Below are 20,070 nucleotides of genomic sequence, written 5' to 3' on the forward strand. Positions count from 1 at the left end.
GATTATAACAACATAGATTGTTATTTTAGAGAATATCTAAAGTGTAATGCGTCTAATAATCCATATTCAAAAGGGTATGTGAGCATGACTGAGAGTATGAGAAAATGCAAAGTTTTTTGACATGCAATTTGATTTGTAAATGAATGCTGGCACAACACATAAACCTGCTGTCTATATGTGACACCCTCGTGCTGCGCAGGTGGCAGAGAGAGAACGCCATGCTCAAACGTCTCATCTGGACAGATGAGGAAAAGCTCTCAAAATAGAAAGCTGCAGCCTTTTGGAATTTGGATTAAATCATTCTCCAGTTAAGTCCTGACAGGCAAAAAGCACAGGAGGCTGATGAACGTGTCAGTGAGCTGAACATATGTGGACAAACTGGCTCCGGGCATGTGACACGGAGGGAGTCCACGTAAGAAATTTACTTTAAACACTTTCTTAAAGGACAGTTTACCCCAAAATCAAAAATACAGATTTTTCCTCTTCCCCGTAGTGTCTTTTATCAATTGTTGGAGGTATCGACCGTAGAGATGTCTGCCTTCTCTCCAGTATAATGAAACTAGACGCTTGTGGTGCATCTGAAAAACTCAGCAGTAATGTCCCTTTCCAGAAAGCATGACCCGGTTACTCAAGATAATCCACAGAACACTCTGAAGGCAGCTTCATTCTTGTAGGAACTTTTTTCTCTCTACTAAACGATCACTGTGCGGAAGGAAGTGTGCATACTGATAACTCACCTAGCACGATTGAGCTAGCTAAGGCCAGGAGGACATCATTCAAGAAGTATTTCACTGCTGTGAAGATGGTCTTTTAATAAAACTAGGATGTCTACACAGTAGAAAAATGCAAATACTTTTGAAATTGGTCCCACAGAACCAGAGAAATCAGAAAATGGATGCTTTTGCTCAAGAGGGAGAAACCTACAACTACCAGAATGCACTGCGCCACACCAGACCAATATATGCTCCTGATGCTGGGTGACATAAGGCGAAATTGTCTGCTTGAGAGAATGGCGACCGGCTGGCAAGTAATCTCACTACACAGTTAAACACAAAGCTAAAACATGTTTCAGGAAACATTCGAGGCGAAAAATATAACTCGCTAACAGAACCTTTGTTTATACTTAATTTGTGCTGCTTAGATTTACCGTTTGGTGTCAGTTTGCTTTATTTATTTATTTATTTTTTTTAACTTGTTTTTGTTGAGCAAGATACAGTATGGCAGCCACTTCCTATTCACAAACTCTGGTGGTGACAGCTAAACACGGCACTAAAATATGTTTCTGAAAACATCTGAGGCGAGAAATACACAGTGCAGTTACGTAATCATGATTTATATTTGATCAGCACTGCCTGGTTTTACAGTTTGATTGGATTTTGTTCTGGGTTTAAGAGAAAGAAGGGCAGTTCTGTCTCTTGATTTGGTTCAATATTCTTTGTATCGGAGGTGGCGTCATGGGTGGCGGGCAATACGAAAATGCGAAAGTAAAGCCTGTAGTTTGAGCAACAGCTCAGGAGACCCTGGGAAACTGCTGACTGACATGTTTTGCATCAGTTCGGTGGAGTTTATTTTTGGGGTGGGGTGGCGTGGGGTATTTAGGCACTGGTTAGATGGAGGGAAGTTTACCGCAACTCATTTATACATACTACCAAATTTGTTTTAATACAAAGCTGGTTGAAAATCAGCAAAGTATTCCTTTAATGTTTCCGACTTGAGCCTCTCGTCCATGAGTAGATGCACACTTCCTTCTGCACAGTGATAGAGTCAGTGGGTATGGAAAGAAAATAGTTCCTTACAACAAGGTCTGTGGATTATCTTGAGTAACAGGTCATGATTTCTGGACAAAGACACTGCTGTTGAGTTTTATTGGTACTCTGAGCACCACAAGCTAAGTGCCATTTAGTTCCATTATACTGGCGAAAAGGCAGACATCTCTGCAGCCAATGGCTCCAACACTCAGCAACTCACACCAAAACAATCTAGACTGATAAACAGCACTACAGATGAGAGAAAAAACACACATTTTTGATTTTGGGGTGAACCGTCCCAAGCAGTTGAGTGTGTAGATGAGCGATATCAATGCATGGATGTGTGGCATGTGTGCTGTGGAGGTGCTGCAGGTGCAAACCCAGCAGACAATGATGGATGTTAGCTGTAGGAAGGGAGACATAGAATGAACACATGGCCTAGCTTTTATAATCCTACAGGACCCAGGTGAGCCTAGTCAGGTGATGACCCTCCCATGTCAGCCAACTGTCTGATGAGGTCAGCCGGGACAGCCTCCAAGACAGTGGGAGGGGCGTCACACATATGTGCTGTGCAGCTCAGATGTACTATACATACAGGATCTGATATCTGCACCTGTGGAAATGAGACACTGTGTTCCAGCATGGAAAAATAAAACCAACCCCACCTCCCCACCAGCCTTTTGACTCAGTGACACTATCAGCGTAACTATACACTCGCGGATCCCACTGATGTAGGTTCACAGTTAATTATGTGCTGAGACGGGAATATTAAGTGACTTGGCAGAACATATGTCAGCCTCCAGAGGTGTGCAAAAAAAAAAAAAAAAGCTATGAAAACATTTCTTACCTTTGTGGTCAGTTGTCTTCACTTCAACACTGTTTCTTTACATTTCATCCCAGCTTTCATCCCCACGTAGCTCTCAGGGAACTCTGTAATCAGAATACACAATCTGTGACTCCTTCATATCTGTGCCAACAGGAGAAAAAAATTCCACCAGGCCAAACACTCCAGGGAGTGAAAAGGCTAACAGAAAGATCCTGCGAGACAGGAGTTAGCCAAATCCTACACATAGCCACAGCTCTGCACAAGGAAATCCACATGGCCACTGATGCATGCATGTACTGCCAAGTCAGGGATGACATGGGAGGAGTCTCAGAGTTCAACAGAGGAAAATCCCCGAAGGAGGTGCAAGGTTTCCTAGTCTATGCAAACCGATGTTAGATTTTCATGTGACCAGCTTACCACTAAAAGGCTTAGTAGTCTAATCCTTTAGCCAAATGAAGTGTCTAACTTAAGGCTTAGGCTGGCCAGAGGAATCAAAGGAAGTTGTTAGTATGAACCTTGCTAGACTTTCAAAGAGCCAGGAGTACACAGGAATGCATTGATGAGGCAGGTATTAATCATCTCTTTGGCTGCCTTACTCCTCATGCAACAAGGCCCATTATTTACGCCCGTGATACTACTTCAATAAAAGAAAGGCTTCAGGCAACATTAACCAGACAGGTTTCATTAGCATTTATACTTCAACTCAAGATGTCACAATCCTGGCAGCAAACAGGAATAATTAGTGGTCAGGCCTCAACACACATCATCAAGGTGAAGTTGAGAGCTGCACCCGTGAACGTGCGAATGTGCAGAACTGTTGTCACTGTCAAGTGCATTGTTGTTAAGACAGAAAGCGTGCAAGCTCTGCATACCTGTGCAGAAACTTTACCCCAGAAATCCACATAATAGCCGTGGCCTTATTGCACGTACTGCTCAGCTGAATTGCATTCAACTTTTGTGCATCACATTCAATCATCGTACACTGAACAGCACCAAATCTGGACTCTCTGCATTGGATCACATAAAGTGACTGGCAGAGGTAAATTGAATAATGCTTCACATCTGTTTTCACGCACATAAACATTTGCACTCAGTCGCATAAACACATCAACACACAGACGTGTTGTGTACACAAATGAACATGACACACACATTTAAACAAACATAATTCAGGAATAGACACAAAGACAATGAGATTAGGGCTGCGACTAAAATAGATTTCATTCTCTTCATTTTTTAAATATTTAATATAATATCAAGTTAGGGGTGCAAAGATGAGCCAATGATGGGGGGGGGGTGAGAGATTTGTCTACGTTGATACACAGCGACAGATCTGACACAAATCCTGCACAAAATTAGGAAATAAATAGATACAACTTCCAAAAAAAAATCTTTTCAAGTTATTCCCTGTGTGCCCATGTGTGTGACTTACTCCTCTCCCGCTGTCTCACTATGATCCCCGATCAAAAACCTGCTTCAAGACACCCACAACATTCCCACGCTGAAGACATATCAGACTACTGCATACAATGCGGCATGAAGTCTTCAAAAATCATGTAATGTAATAAGTCAGTTGCACATCAAACCTCACTAGGCATGACAGAAGGCGAGGTATTACTGTAGCTGACAGTAGAGTGACTGAGAGGATGAGGCAACACAAGGCCAGTGATGCTAACATTAGCAGCTAATGCTACATCCAGCTGGGCCATAACTCCTCCTGATTATAGAAGCTATGTGCCGTTACAGTGCTACTAAAAACTGTTCCTTTTCCTGACATTGAGGACTGGTTTTCCTTGAGGAATAATAAGGAGGTGTGGTTAAACTGTGTGTTGATGAAAGGACGTCACTGTGAGTTATCTAATGATGTGACAAGGCTCAGGGGTGTGAGAGCGCGACAGCTGATTTAATGCTGTGAGTTGAGTCAGCACAGAAAAGCTCCAGTTTTTCAAGTATGACTCCAGCCCCTCTACAGCTTCACACTTTTCCAGCTGTGGGAATCTTGTGGAAGACCATCTAAGTGTTGTGTCAGGGGATCCATCTAGGGATGAGCGATGACATCGGTATCAGTGTACTGGCTTTAAAATGAACTATGACAATCGGCCAACATGCAATGAGTGAATATGACATACACTGAAGAGAATTGTCATGTCTCCGTCAACTAGTGGGCCGTCACGATAAGAGAATACATGCATAATATGATGTCACTTCGACGAAAGACGAGACCTGATGCTCGGTAAGATTAGGTGGGAAAAAAGTGTACATATTGATATCGGTTATCGGCAAAATAAGTTGTTAGATATCTGCAAAAAATCCAATATCGTTCATTCCTAGATCAATCCATCAACAACATAAACTCAACTGCCTTCTCTGAGAGACATGCTAACTGCTAGCCTGCTAACAGACCTGCTAACCCTGTAAGCTAACTCATTCTCCAGCAATTTTCTAGTCTTGAAAATCAGTCCATCTGTGTCTATAGCCCCTTTTACACTGCCGGATATTCCGCGAATGAAAGCTGTGAGCGCTTAGACACACAGAGCCGGATTGGTAAGTTGATCCGAGGTGCCTTATTTTCCGCCTCGTAGGGTAGACATATTGGCGGAACCCTTTTAGTTTATAAAGACAGAGTCGGTTGTTGAAGACTTGTGGGAGGAGCTGTTGATGACGCCACATGTGCGACCCACTGGCGTTGGATAAACAGGCAACAGCTGATAGCAGGAATTAGCGAGCAGCTAGTAGCAAGAGGGAAACACAAACCTGACAGACACTGTAAAGATGAGCAACTGGGGAGACAAGGAATTGCGCGCCCTCCTTGCCCTCACAAACGAAGAGGCCATTAACCGTCAGATGACGGGGACGGTGAAGAGCGGGCCGACTTACGCCACACGCTGAGCCACACGTTTTGTTACTTGCTCACGCCCCCCATTGCCCCGAAAAAGGCGCATTCTGTATAAACAAAAGTAAGCAGGCGGCATTTTGCTGCACTCCCCGATTTTGTTTTTATACTGCCAATGCTGAAAAAAGACTGATTGGGCTTTCCTGTAAATTTGCACAATTCCTATCTAAAAAGGGCTTGTTTCTTTTCTTGTCCCCCACGTTTTCTATACCCTCCAGCTTAGGACTAGCATCACATAGTTGGCACTTAACCACCAGACCTGATGAGTCCCTAACAGTAACAAATAAAGAAAGATGACACTGACCAAGGAACAGAGTTAGAAAAAAAAAAAAAAAAAAACCCACATATTCTCTGTACTTTAATCCTCATAGTGCACTGCAATCCTGATTCGTGCACTGCACGTCTCTTTCACTTTAAAAAACAGACATATTTTTTTCATATCTTTTATGTTTTGCCCCGTTATGATCATTAGGGAATAAATTCATTGTGTGTGCAAACCTACTTGGCAATTCAACTTTTCTGATTTTGAGAGTTTCTGAGGCAGAAGACATAATTTCCCGTGGCATTTTTAATTCAGTATTTGAATTATGTTGAATTAAAAAATGCACTTTATTCGTCCCCTCGGGGTGAATTAATTTTTTCATTCTGCTATTTTTCCTGATTTACACACACAGACACACACATCATGATATGTGGAGGGATGTCAGAATGATGGGTCGCTGCAGCACAGTGTCCTGTGCAGTTACGGGGATCGGTGACTTGCTCAGGGGCACCTCTGCAGCGCCTCGTCCATCTGGGACTTGAACTTGAACTGACAAACTGAGCTACTGCCACTCCCACAACTGGCTTTTAAGTCACAGAATATCATATTACAAATTTATCTTTATTGTTTTAGTATCTGATCATAAAATGTTTATCTACATATGTAGGATAACGAGAAAGATACACACCCCTGCGTGTGGTTAAAGAAGTGACAAATGCTTGCGGCAGGTAAGAACAAGCCAAACGTTTTCAAAATGCATTTCATTAACTTCTCGTCTTTCAAGCTCTGATTGAGACCAAAATAAATTCATTGATACACACACAGTCATTACATAATAATGGTCTGTCTTTGGCACACGTGTTGAATCATTATCTCATGACATTCAGCCAAGTAGCACCACGACATTCTCACCTTCCACCTGACTTGGCAGGCAGCACACATACAGACACTGAGACGACAATAAAATAATTCTTCCTTGTAGCACGTGAACGTCACTGCTTGTTGGCGGCGTTATCAAAAGAGACAGAGCAGAATCGGTGGCCTTTTGATATCAGATTTAGTCTCACAAATCAAAGTCAGCAGACAGGAGCTGTCCTCAGGTGGAGCCTTCTTTCAAATAATGCAGTTAAATATTAAAATTCTGCAAATACAATTGTACACCTCGTCCCAGCTGCACTCATCGCTGACCTGTGATCATTTCCAAAGTATATGCTGCCTGACATTTTCAAAGGCAGTGAAGCCTATTGAAGAGCCTTTAATTTTTAACAGAATGCACTGCAGAGGTCTGGTTATATATCATTAAATATTTGAGCATTACTTGCAAGAGACCGAGGCACGACCTCTTCCATGACTCAGATCTCAGGTGAAGTACTCGGGTCTCTTTAAGCAGCACCGCTTGTTTGTTTTCATTACTGGCTGTGGAGACTCAGTGTGGCCATGCATCTGATTCTGAGGCTAATCCATATGCTAAGCCAACTCTCAACCACCCGGGGAGGGATAAATATGCATCGTGCAGGCGGGACAGATAAGAGGGCCAGCTGCTTGGAGTCGGGGTTAAACCTGACAGCACTCAAGCTGAACTACAGTATATACTCTGTCTTCGTTTAATCAGACGGTGGGGGAGAGACAGGTTAGTGCTGCAGGGAGGTAATGACTCAGGCCTGCTCAGAAGCCAACAGTACAGTAACACCGGAAACTCAATACATTTGTGGGTACAGATGAAAATGTGTCCATGTGCTGCCATCCGATTTTACGCCAGCTTCATGATCTCCTTTACTTTAAAAATTGAGGGATTTGTTTTTTAGACTATTCTTATTTTAAGCCTTTGAAACCTGAGCAAATTGGCTTGATTTCATTGAGAAACATGGGAAGAAATCAACAAGTAATGAAAGAAATGACCCAAAAAAAATGCAAGAAATTAGAGAAAAAGAGACAATTAAAAACAAGAAAGTTAGTTGAATAAAAATATAAAAATAAAATTAAATTAAAAGCAAAGAAACAGGCAAAGAAATTACCTGGAAAATATGCTTAAAAATATAATTCTTTTACATAGATTCAAATGTGTTATAATAATAATTAGAAATATAATTCTCTAGCTTTTTTCTTTTTCCCTAGTTTTTTAAATATTTCTCTTTTAATTTCTTTGCAATTTGTGTGACATTTTATTGAGTTGCTCTTTTTTTAAAGAAATCACACTAATTAGCCAAAGGTTCAAAGCTTTAAACACTTGTGAAAGGAGTCTGAGTGAAGTTGCTCCATGTTTCAAAGGGTTCAAGCAACAATTAGTTAATCAAGAGAATATTAATTGGCAGTGATTCTGATCACTGAATAATCGTTCGTAATTTTTAAGTTTTTTTAAGCTTTCTCTGCTTCATATAATTTCAAAATCAAAGTCTTTTTGGTTTTGGACTATTGGATGGACAAAACAAGACCTTTAAAGGGCGTCACCTAAAATTATGTTATTGACATGCATTTTTCACTACTTTCAGATTTGTAATATATTTTAATTATTCTTTAATGCATTTTTGACTTTTTCATTCATGTGAATTTCTTGTCATGCTGCTCATATTTGGACAAAATAACTAATAACTTTTTCATTTAACAAAATAACTCAAAGTGAGGTCTAATAACAGTGTTTTTTTGGAGGGGTTTCAAATGACATCCCGCACTTTACCTTTAAGAATTGACTGTACACATTTTGCTACACATTTGTCGTGGCAACGCTGATAAGGGTGTAAAAATAATACCATGAGTAAACATCATTATTTCAGTAATTTGTTTGCGCAAATAAAAGATTAGGGACAGAGTATGAGCTATTTTCATTAATATTCCTGCCCTGGAGCGATGATGGTGTGTAATCACTGACAGTCACTGAGACCAGGAAATGCTGACAGAACGCACAGGAAAAGGACAGATGGATACTCAGATAGACTCTGGTCGTCAACAACACAGACGCTGGATTATTTTGTCCGCAGCATAACATGCCGCTCTGGTTTTGTGACGTGCTTTAGCGCACAACAACAGACAGCCACAAAGAAGAAAGAATATTTGCTGCTCCTTGAAGCCTGTTTATAACCATGAACCTGACCACAGTCTGAATGTACCAGTACAAAGGGAAAACCCCTTTTCCTCTTTGTGTATGGATTCAACAGATGAGATGCATACATTGTTTAAAGTAGTCAGATTTGTATTGGTATGCAACTCTTTTCCTGTCTATGGTCTTTATGCTAAGCTAGGCTAACCTTACCCTGACCCCAGCCCCCTTTATATGGCCAGAACTGACTCCCACTCCAAGTGTTGACCCTTCTTCCAGTTATATCAAGGCTGGGCAATATGACCTCAAATCAATATCATGATTAATTGAGCATTTTACCTCATTTACAATTAATGAACAATTCTTTTGTTTTCTGCCTCACTGACAAGGTTTGTACAGTAAAAATGCTCAACTATTAAAGCTAGGATATTTTTTTCTGATTAAAGAGCGCATATCTTATCTTTGTGACTTTAAAATAATTTAAGGAACTCACACAAAAAAACTATTTTCTTGAATCTTTTTCATATTGTGTAGCCTTTGTAAATGGCTGTTAGTGAGAGCTGCTTTGTGGAGGCACTTGTTGCAAGGTTGTCAGTCCCACTGTTCATATTCGGTAACATGATTGTGCTCCAAGAGCTGAAACACACTGGTGGTATTAACTTTGGTCGTTAAAGAAGTTTTTTCTGCAGTGTTTACATTTGATTTCTTTCTGTTCAATGTTGTCTTCACGAAAGACAAAAAGTGTCCAAACGACGGACATGGCATTTCTCTTTGGTACAAGCTGCTCGAGACGCTTTGTCGGCTCGGAGTTGAGCTGTCCTCCGTTTTGCTTCCAGGTTGCGGACTGGACGGGGTGGAGTCACATAACTACGTACCCAGTAGTACGTGTTTAAGGGGACAGTACATGAACACACACAGTGGGGAAAGTATTCACAGAATTTCAAAAGAAAACAAAGTTACCGACATGGGCAAGATACTGTCGGTTTCTATTCATTCCCCAGCCCTTAGTTATATGTATGGAAATTATGATGTGTGGTCCCCTGCACCTGAATGGCTCCACATGCTAAGTCGGTTAAGTAGCTGTCCATTAGTCACTCACTCTACAGCAGGAAAGGGCACTTCAAAATAAAAGCTCTATATCGTTTTTACAAACTTGACACATTTGTAAGTCACTTGCGGTCCATCCAGAATGGACCTGTGACCCACCAGTTGGAAACCGCTGATTAAGGTCAGGTTAGTATCCACAAGCGCTTTTTTCTTTATAGTTTGCCTCACAATTTGATTGCATCACATATCCAAACTCCTTGGTTAAACAATTTTATTTTACCAAAAACATCTGTGCCGTACCATCCATATCTAACAGAAAGAAGAGATCAATATTCCAAATTAAATCTCAGAAAAAGAGCACAGTTTGAAAAAATGTAGCTAGACTGCAACGTTTCTTTGACCTGTCAGCAGATACATCATTGAATGTCTTTTTCTGCCACAGTGGATGTCCCAAAAGAGAGTAAACGAATGTGAAGCATCTACAGACCTTTACTGCCGATACTGACAGGTGACAAGATCATCTGTCCGGCAGCCAACATTTAACAGCGTCACCAAATGTCACGTTACAAGATGGCGAGCCCTAAAGAACAGCCTTAAAAGCCCAACAGTCACAGTAAATCTTTCCATCCACTTTAAAGGACGCAGCAGTGAAGTCTGCGAGTGAAAAAAAAGTGAAGGAGCACCTATTACTTGCTGCACTCAAAACATTCTTGGACAGGCACAAAAGGTGAGATTTACGGTCTATTGGATGAACCATATGTTCCATTTTTTTATAGGAGCAAAGTGTTCAAGGACGAACAGCTGAATCCACAGTGAATGCTGATTCTCTCTGAAATGCTGAATGGAGTTCATAAGACCACTTGACTACACTTTCTTTTTAACGCTGCCTTTTATTAAAGGTCATGATGCATTGTCACCTTCTCTTACTTTTAATAAGTCTAAAAAGTAAAGGTTGTCTCATATTCAGGCAAATACGATGGTCACATAAGCCTGCTCCTCAGCTCTGCAATCATCCTCTTAAAAAGTGAGACTCCGCATTTCCTGTAAATACCTGTCTCTTATTTCATCAAGCCGAGAATGAGAAAACTTCACCTTCAGTATTTCGATGCATTTCTTCGTCATACTTCATGAAGCCTCCCCGTGAGTTTGACAGAGTATGTCTAACAAATCGGCATGCCGGTCCCGCTCCCCAAAATTCTGTAGGCAGACTGTGATGCTTAATCTCCACAATAAAAAAAGAATCTCTCTTGTAAGATGACAGCATCTCCCGAAACTAGACTGCAGCCATTGTTAATCTTGTTAGACAAATCTGACGTTTGGGACAGAGCTGTTTGTCAAAAGCTTCATATTATAAACAACATCAAGCTTTTCCAGTTTAAAATGAAACAGGATCATATACAGAGGAAAAAAACTTTAGTTTACGTACACTTTTAGCATCTTCTTCCATGTTTAGGGTCACAACAATTAGACGACACATCCATCAGTCGATCAACAGAGAATTAATCAGCCACTATTACTTACTATTTTTGTCATTTTTAATGTAAGGATTTTCTGTTTGGTATCATTAGGTATGTTTACATGCACACTTATCCACTATTATTCAGAATATGACAAAATTCCTAACTTGGTATGGGTCATGACAACAGCATACTCAGAATGAGGCCTTATTCCAAACGCAGCATTTTCCAGTTAAGACATGTGGGATATGCTGGAGGTATTTGAGTTTTAATAGCATTCTTTGGACGTGTACTACACAGCGCAGTCGGAATATGCGTCTACAAAGCATTTTGCCTGTTTACAGTCAGCGGCTCTGTGCGTTGTCATGGATACATTGTGCATATACCAACTCTCCAGAAGTTTGCTAGGCTGTGGGTAGAGATTCTTGCCCCAGAGAAAATCCCACATCTTTAGTCAGAGGATGAAACACGGCTACTTTTGAACATCATGAAAGACTTGGATATTGACATGTTTTTGGATACGTAAATATCACTGTTGGATAAATATCATGACGCCGACCTTTTCAAGAAGGAAGGGGTGGAGGGTACAGCATAGTACCACAATATTTTGCATGCCAATGTTTTATCATTACCTGGATACCAAGTGTCTATTTTTGTATTATATAATTTATTAATATTGCAAATACAAATTATGAAAAAAAATATCTGGTACCCAACTAGAACGATAAAATCCAGGGCTTTTTCAGTCCACTCGATACATTTTGCTGCAGTAAAAAAAAATGGGGTGAAATAAATTGACTGAAAACTTTATTTTATTAGATAAAAAACAGATGTTGGCAAAGTTTTCCTTTGGGGACAGGGTTGAAAAATGGAAATATATCACAGTATATCAAAATATATGTTATCCCAATACTAAGAATATCAAAAAAATCACAATATAAAAAAAATTATATTGTATCGTGACTTAAGTGTATTGATAAATATCGTATTGTTGGCCTCTGGTGAATCTCACTCCTACAAGACAGTAGTTGAATGAATAAAAAAGACGAGAATGTGTTCACATAGTCCAACAAATCCTGTGGAAAACTTCGGAAAATTCCTTGCACAAGCGACGGCCATTTCTATTTTCCATATTTTGACGTGATAAACAACATGTTAGGGCTCATTTATCGGTGTATGCACTGCAACATGCAAACAGGAATATTAGAGGAATTTTCTTTTTAATCAACCATGTAGACAGCTGAGGAGGAACATTATCTTTTTCAGCGTAAGGGCAAAAACCTTAATATTTTGTGCATGTAAACCAAAGCCAGATCAATACATCTGTATCAGTGAATATGTTGTCTGATATGCACCAAAATGAAAACTGTTCTTTTTTACAGAACTCAATGCAGAAAAAGATGCTTTGGATAATTCATAATCATTAAATCACCAATAAAATTTACTGTTTAAGTGCACTGATTTCATTAAAAAAAAGAAAAGAAATTATATATGTATACATGCAGGAGATCAGGGATTCGATTCCCAGTCAGGGCAACACATATCCAGTCTGAACCCTTAGGCAAGGTTCTTAATGCTGCTAGCCTTCCTCAGGAGGAGTTAAACAACAAACATGGGAGTCATAACAACTCGGATGTTGCCCAGGTCAGCAAGGTTCGCATCAGGTGTTGAGGAACCAGGATGAGAAATGGGCCACTGGAGCAAGACAGACGGACTAGAGTAGCGAATATATGTAATGTCTATGTAAAGTCAGCCAACGCATCAGTTTTTCAATTATTTACTCCCTGATATCTGAATTTGCATTGGCCCCAAAAATCCAGCATCATTTGGAATGTATACGCAGTCGATGTAAACTGAACATCTTTGGATTTCGGACATCTGGTTGTATATTTATTTATGTCACCACGAGCTTTGAAAAATTAGAACATTTTTCACTATTTTCTGATGTTTTACAGACAAAACGATTCATCCATTAATCCAGAAAATTACAGGCTCTCGTGTCTTTACACCAAAAGAATGTAATAACAGTACATTTTACATTGTTTTTCCCCCTCACTACATAATGTTCTTGCTGCGGTCGGGTTCACTGCTGAATGAATTCGGGGGCGACCCTGGCCGCAGCCTGTTTTCTGAGAGCTGCTGTCATGCCCACAACTAGGACGTTCTAACAGAAGTGGGGTAAGTGCTCTCCATGCCAGAGAAAGGCCTCGAACAGGAAATGGCTCACTGACACTTTGCCAAACCACCCGCTGAATCACATCCATGCATTTGCATATTATGCAAATCAGCCCGAGTTACTTAAGTGTAAATCAGAGTACGTGTGTTCATCTGTGTGACGGAGAGCTCCTTTTCAAATCAGCTTACGACAGTATCCAGCATGACACATTAACATCACTCATGTCAGATGTGCGACCTCCACACTTGGACGCCACATTTCCATTTCGGGCTGATGCTCCCTCGCAGGCTGCCTTTTACAGAATGAACTTTATTTCCTTGATTTTGACTTTGTTACAGATGTATTCCATTAATGCTCATTCCAGGTCTAATCCAATTCATTGTTCCTCCACGGCTCTGTGTATAGAATAAGTCATTTCCACACAGGATTAATCCAGTGTGCTTCACTTTTAGCACAATCTGCTGGTTTGCATAGTTTAAAAGCTTAGCTGTTACAAGAAGGCCTCAGACACACACTCCCTCTCACACACACGGTGCTGTAACTGAGCCAACGTGGAGATTGATCAGCTGGGCTGTGTCCAAATTAAAGCCTGTCCTCTGCAGACATGCCAAGCATAATAACTCTCTCCTCTCTTTGCACTTTTCCTTGGCCGGTAAAAGTGGGGAGAGAGGGAAAAAAACAAATGCATGAGAGAAAGAGAAAAGCAAGAAAAAGAAAAGGAGGTGCAATTGAATAATGTCTTGACACCCATCGCAGAAAAAAGGGCTGCCTGGCTCTCAGATGTCTGACCCATTTTCTGTTCGCGCTCTCTTCCCTCTCCTTCTTTCTCTCTAATTTCCTTCCTTCCTCTAATCTACAGTAAAGAAGCTCTCTGACTCAGATTCATCGGAGCTGCAGCATTTCTATGAAACGCAGCGCCACAGGACCCAAACCTACACACAGCAACACAAAACACAAATACCCACATGTATCTGATCTACAGTTTCAAACTGCAATAACTGGAACGGGAAAAGAAACCACGCAAGGCTTGACTGTTAACGATCTATCTTATATTCTGTGTGTGGGCTTTTATGTAAATGTGTGTGTGTGTGTGTGTGTGTGTGTGTGTGTGTGTGTGTGTGTGTGTACCCTATGTGACGGGCCCGTGCACTGCATGTGTTCAACAGCATAATGAGACGCCTGCACTCCAACATAGACGGTTCAATAATCAATTATTCACTCGCTGGAAACACACTGGTGCTTATTTCTAATAATAAAATCAGTTCACAGTTGTTAAATGCAAAGACAAAAATATACATTTATGGCATTTCTGAAGAATCAAATTGAGTCCCATTAGCTCACAATGATGGATAAACTAAAGTGCAATTACATGAAATAATGAGGGCAAATTTCCCCTGGTAGCGTTGGTGCATATTTCACATTATATATTAATCTTTGGTTTTCTATGGTGGAGCATATGGGGCGTGTGCCGTGATTACAGCTTGACTGCATGTTTAACTACGTCTTTACTGTAATGGGTTACCTCTTAGGTCTCAACTGGTTTTTTAAAGGGGCAGTTCACCTAAATTATAATTATATATTTTCCAGGCCAAAAGATGTTGCTTTTGAATTTGTTCGTGTCACTGTAGCTCCACCTTGAGCGTCACAAACTATATTCCAAGTATTTAAAACCTAAAAACTTACAATTACATTATAATTACATATTTAAATGTATAATGCTTGAGATTATAGTAGTCCTGGATGATTTGGTGACTAGGGATAGGAGTCGAGAACCAGTTCCAAACTGTCCCAATCTACCGAAATCGTATAATCTCCGAGCTTATCAATGCCTTTTATCGATGCAGGCATGTTTGTCTGACAGTTGCACACTGCAAAACAATGATGGCAAACTGTGGCTTTATTCCACAAAGAAAGATGACAACAGTGCTGCTTGAAATGTCTGTGAAATGACAATTTTAAGTAAGGCTGGAAACACGTGCAGTCTGCTGAAACATCTTTAAGCAACATGGGCTTAAATTCCAGAAATGCCATGTACTTGACACTCCGCACACAAGTCAGTGCTTCCCAACCAGGCAGCACATCCGTGACCGAGAGTAAATATTCTGTTTTAATAACATTAGCGCCATGCAAGCAGGTTTAGCAGATTTTTTCTTTGACTAAGAAATCCTAAATGAAAATGCTGTGCAAATATTCTCGTTTCATTCATTTGCGGTGTTGACAGACTGATGCTACAGCTAGCTCTGCGGCTACGGCAAGCTCCACTCACCCACAGGCTCCGCCTTTTGGCTTGCTGCACAGGCTGGCTGTCTTAACTGTCATTTTGCTGTTAAGTAAACTCACAAATCTGTACATTTTATTTGTTCAGACAGTCAGTAGCTAGTTTCTTGGTAAAGTCGGGTAGCTTCTAGGTATCCAGCAACAGCCAGTCCTCCATGAATGTTATCTTCACTTCTTGTTGTCACCACAGAAGGTCCACCTCTCATTTCATACTAGGGCTGCCACGATTAGTCGACTAATCGATGACTAACTGACTATTAAAATAATCGGTGACTATTTTAGTAGTCGACTAATCGGTTTGAGTCATTTTTCATAGAAAAGAACTATAAAAGTACCCCACAATACTCTTGCTGCAGCTTCTTACGTTCAGATATTGGCAGCTTTACACACTCTCCCATGACAGTGAACTAAAACCCTTTGGAGTGAGTATGAAACAAGACATTAGATGACGTAATTTTGGGGTTTGGGCGAGACAGACCGACATTTTTCAACATTTTAACACATTTTTTGATGAAATGATTAGTCGACTAATCGAAGAAATAATCGACATATTAGTCGACAATGAAAATAATCGTTAGTGGTAGCCCTATTTCATACAATTGGACAATGGGAAAAAGATGCCAAAAAAGACGGGCACCTTTCTGCTCAGAGTAAGTATTTTCAACTCGAGGCGTTCAGGGCACTGAGGCATATAGAGCAGAGAAAACGCAAAGCACTCAGCAACGTAAAAGCAGCTTCACTCGTTGAAAAATGTTATCCGCCAAGAAAACAACTTCTAAGGTGGCTCAACTGCTCCTCTATATTAACAACACACTTAAGGGGCCACAATAACAAGCACATTTCCTGTTCCCTTCACAATAAGAGTCCCTCACTTCCTCATACTGTGTGAAACTGCCGTCATAGAGAGCGACCTGCATAAATGTAATTATATGCAATCATAAGCATATTAACAAAAAACTGGCCCAGGCTGCTAAAAGGCTCAAAGTTCTGAGACTGTGACTGCTTCACAATAAAAGCCACCTGTTTTGCCAGTTGAACACTTTTAATGTGAAGCAGCATCAGTAGGAAATGATCAGTTTGCATCAGCAGTAACTTAATACAGCTCAGTGAGGTTGAATCATGAGATCAAATTACAGTAATGCTGGATTACACGCTGCATCGTTTCCTGTGAATCCCTTGTGCGTGTGAAGGCAATATGGAGCCTGCACGGATGGCGGACTCCGCCATAAACAATGAATGCATAGTGAGAGAGACTGCATAAAAATTATAAGGATTATGATTTTAATGTTTAAGAATGGACAAATAAATCCAAACTGCTTGATCATGCGAAAATGTTTACTTTGTAATATGGGTGAACTGACCCTTTAACAGCAGACTGGCATACAAATAAAAGGAAGCAAATGGCTGCCTTGAGGCTTGAAAATCATTCTTAAATCTTCATGTATGCTTCAGGAACCGTGCAGGTTAATGTACAGCGTGCCACTGCAGTGTATGGTTTTACAGTAGCAGAGCAGATATGCATAAGTGACAATCTGTGGAAAAACAAGGGGAAGGACTACAGCGAGCAGGGAGCAGGGGAGGCCAAGGGTCGCCTTCGGTCAGCTAATCCCCCCATGTCAGATAAGGGTCTGCCAACATACCCGTGCTTAGCACACTAACACACACACACATATATGCACACATACAGCAATAACAAGGGGAGGCAATGGAGTGTAAACGATGTACTTTCACATGATACCCCACACAAACAGGCACACACAGAATACATTAACTCACATGATCCATGTACCATCTCTCTCTTTATGCTCGCCCCGCACTCTGATGTTATCTGTTTATACCTCTCTCACTCTCTCTCGCACATAAACACGAATAGAAGGTCAGAAGGGTCAGCGCTGTCTGCCTTGGCACAGAGGAGGACTGCAGATGTGAAAGTAGGGAGAGCTCGCTCTGGGGACCAGCTGGAGCCCGTCCAACCTGGACAAGGGTCAGGGACACGACTGAGAAAACACAAGCAGCCTTGGAGCCTCTTCTCAGGGGCCGGCCAGCTTGTAACCCTCGTCAGTCACCCCAGGCCTGCGTCCAGCCAAATATTCTATGAACGCACCGCAGGCCAATTTGATTATTTTGACTGTGGATTTTCACACCTTTGTGATTCACATTCTTAGAGGCCTGACATACGGCTTTCATCTATTGTCATATTGGATTCATAAAATTACAAAAAAAATATAGCTTATGCATCTTGTGCAGCTGTCGTATGTTTGTGGGAAGGTTGGGATTAATAAATGTGATCAGATAACAATAAACAATTGGTATTTTGAAAGTTTAAATGCACGCCCACTTCTATTATGAGTTCAACAAAACAGTACAGTAGTCTGCTATAACTAGGGATGCTCCTACTGACTCTTTTCACTGACGTCTAAACGGGTGTTAAAGTAAGAAAACACTCTCTCACTCACAGTCAACATTGCGCAAAATGAATCTATAACTTTAAACACTGTATGAAAGACTACCGCCTACATTATAAGAGCCATTTGCAATTGTTAATCACATTTTTCAAGGACTGAATCCGCTAAAATGTGTGGCACTTTGCACCGTGCATTGTGAACATTGCACATTATCCTACAACTCATCTCCATTCAAAAACACACTCTCATGCTGTAACTCTCTCATGCAAACTGACACTCACGTCCAGCCTTGTCAGAATTTCCCATGCACCCAAAAGCACCTCTCTTGTTCAGCCAAGCAAGAAGACATCCAGCCGGTGCGAGTGTGTGTGTGAGACCCGGACATAAATTCCACGTTGTACATCAGCCAACAGCTGCGGACTTGCACCGGTCGCACGCACGCGGTTTCATCCATTGAGTCTGAGAGCGCACGTGTTGTATGCTGATCCAACATTTGTTTTCCTCTGAGTATCTTAGTAATACGTTTAATCGACTAGTAATTCTGGTACCAGCTAGCAAGGGTGGGCAACATTTAATCTAGTCCCTGGGTCTTCGGCAGACACTAAGGGTGCTTTCAGATCTAGAGTTGTCTTGCTTTGGTCTGAATCAGGGACTCATTTTGTTCCAAAGCTGCATAATTGCCTAGAGTTCGTTCATGTTCTCATAGCAGCATTTACAAGCGGACCAGATCAAAGCTGCTCTTGATTGGTCAGAATTTCCATGTGGGAAAAATCCAGGAAGTAAACCAAACGTTGAAGACGAGTACACTTGTGGACTACATTGCTGTCATTGTTCATTTTAGGCAAACCGGATGCGACTGCAGTTGGTTCGGATCGAGTTCGGAACACATTCTCACCACAAACGAACCGCACCAGAGTTCGTTTGTCACCAGACCAAGACCACCTCTCAAAGAAGGTCTGCCCAAACGATGCGCACTTAGGGGGCAAATGAACTTGAGTTTGATTGAAGCAAACCAACTTAAAACACCCTCCACCTCAGAGACTATGGGTGAAGCTGCAGAGGGTGCACCTAGCAATGCTACAACTGCAGGTACAGGCATTCGCAAACGCAAGAACACCCCAAAAATAGATAATTACCTCAAAGCTGACTTAATTTTATAGGCTACAATATACATATTAGGGTCTCTCCCAAAGCTGAGGGTTCCTTGGCCTGAAAAATCATCTTTTTATTTTGTCAACTTTAGAATGAATCATAATTTTACATCATCAAATTACACGTTACAGTCGAAATAATTGGAAAATGTTTCATTGTTATTAATGACAAACTGACAAACAACTGTTGAGATATAGGAGGCTGTTCCAGTCACACAGGAGTGTTGGCAGCTTACCGCTCCCTTCAGTGTCGTCCTGCCTTAAACAAAGTCAAACAGTGGTCGGGTACAGCATTAAACACTCACTTGAGACAGTTTAGACAGAGCTGTACAAACAGGGAGCCGGCTGGGTTAAAAATGAACTGTAAGTGCCTTTGTGTATATCCCTATGTATAGCATTGTGCAAACACAGAGCACCTAATGCAACATGTGTTCTTCACAGGGTAGTGATCTGTACAAGCTTGAGTGATAACATCTTAACTAAGAATAGCTGCCTGCATGTGCTCAGGAACATGAATGTGTGTGCATGTGCCTCTATTGGTGCGAATGCATGTTCATAAATGCATGCATATCAGCTGTGTTGGTGGCAAGTGTGCAAAGCCTGCGTGCAACTTCCCTGAATTTTTCTGTGTCGAGTGTTGCCATGCCAAAGCTACAGTACTGCAGGGCGGCAGTGTACACTAATCACAGAGTGATTGCCTCACACTTTGCCTATTGAGTTTCCTGCTATCCGGGCCAGCTATGGTGAAGGAAACATGAGCCCGTCCTCTACAGCAAACACATGGAGACACTGCA

At 41.1% G+C, this 20,070-nt stretch overlaps 1 protein-coding gene across 2 annotated transcripts in view; it reads right to left on the reverse strand.

Annotated features, from left to right (window-relative positions):
- The window catches only part of thrab (thyroid hormone receptor alpha b), a 243,753-nt gene that overhangs the window by 206,834 nt on the left and 16,849 nt on the right, over positions 1-20,070 (reverse strand). For both annotated transcript variants that reach the window (XM_033612065.2, XM_033612067.2), the window contains exon 2: positions 2,596-2,678. The gene's annotated coding sequence lies outside the window, so the exon portion shown is untranslated. The remainder of the gene's footprint in view (positions 1-2,595; positions 2,679-20,070) is intronic.

This window comes from Epinephelus lanceolatus, chromosome 21 (genome assembly GCF_041903045.1).
Source record: "Epinephelus lanceolatus isolate andai-2023 chromosome 21, ASM4190304v1, whole genome shotgun sequence".
Taxonomy (NCBI): Eukaryota; Metazoa; Chordata; class Actinopteri; order Perciformes; family Serranidae; genus Epinephelus; species Epinephelus lanceolatus.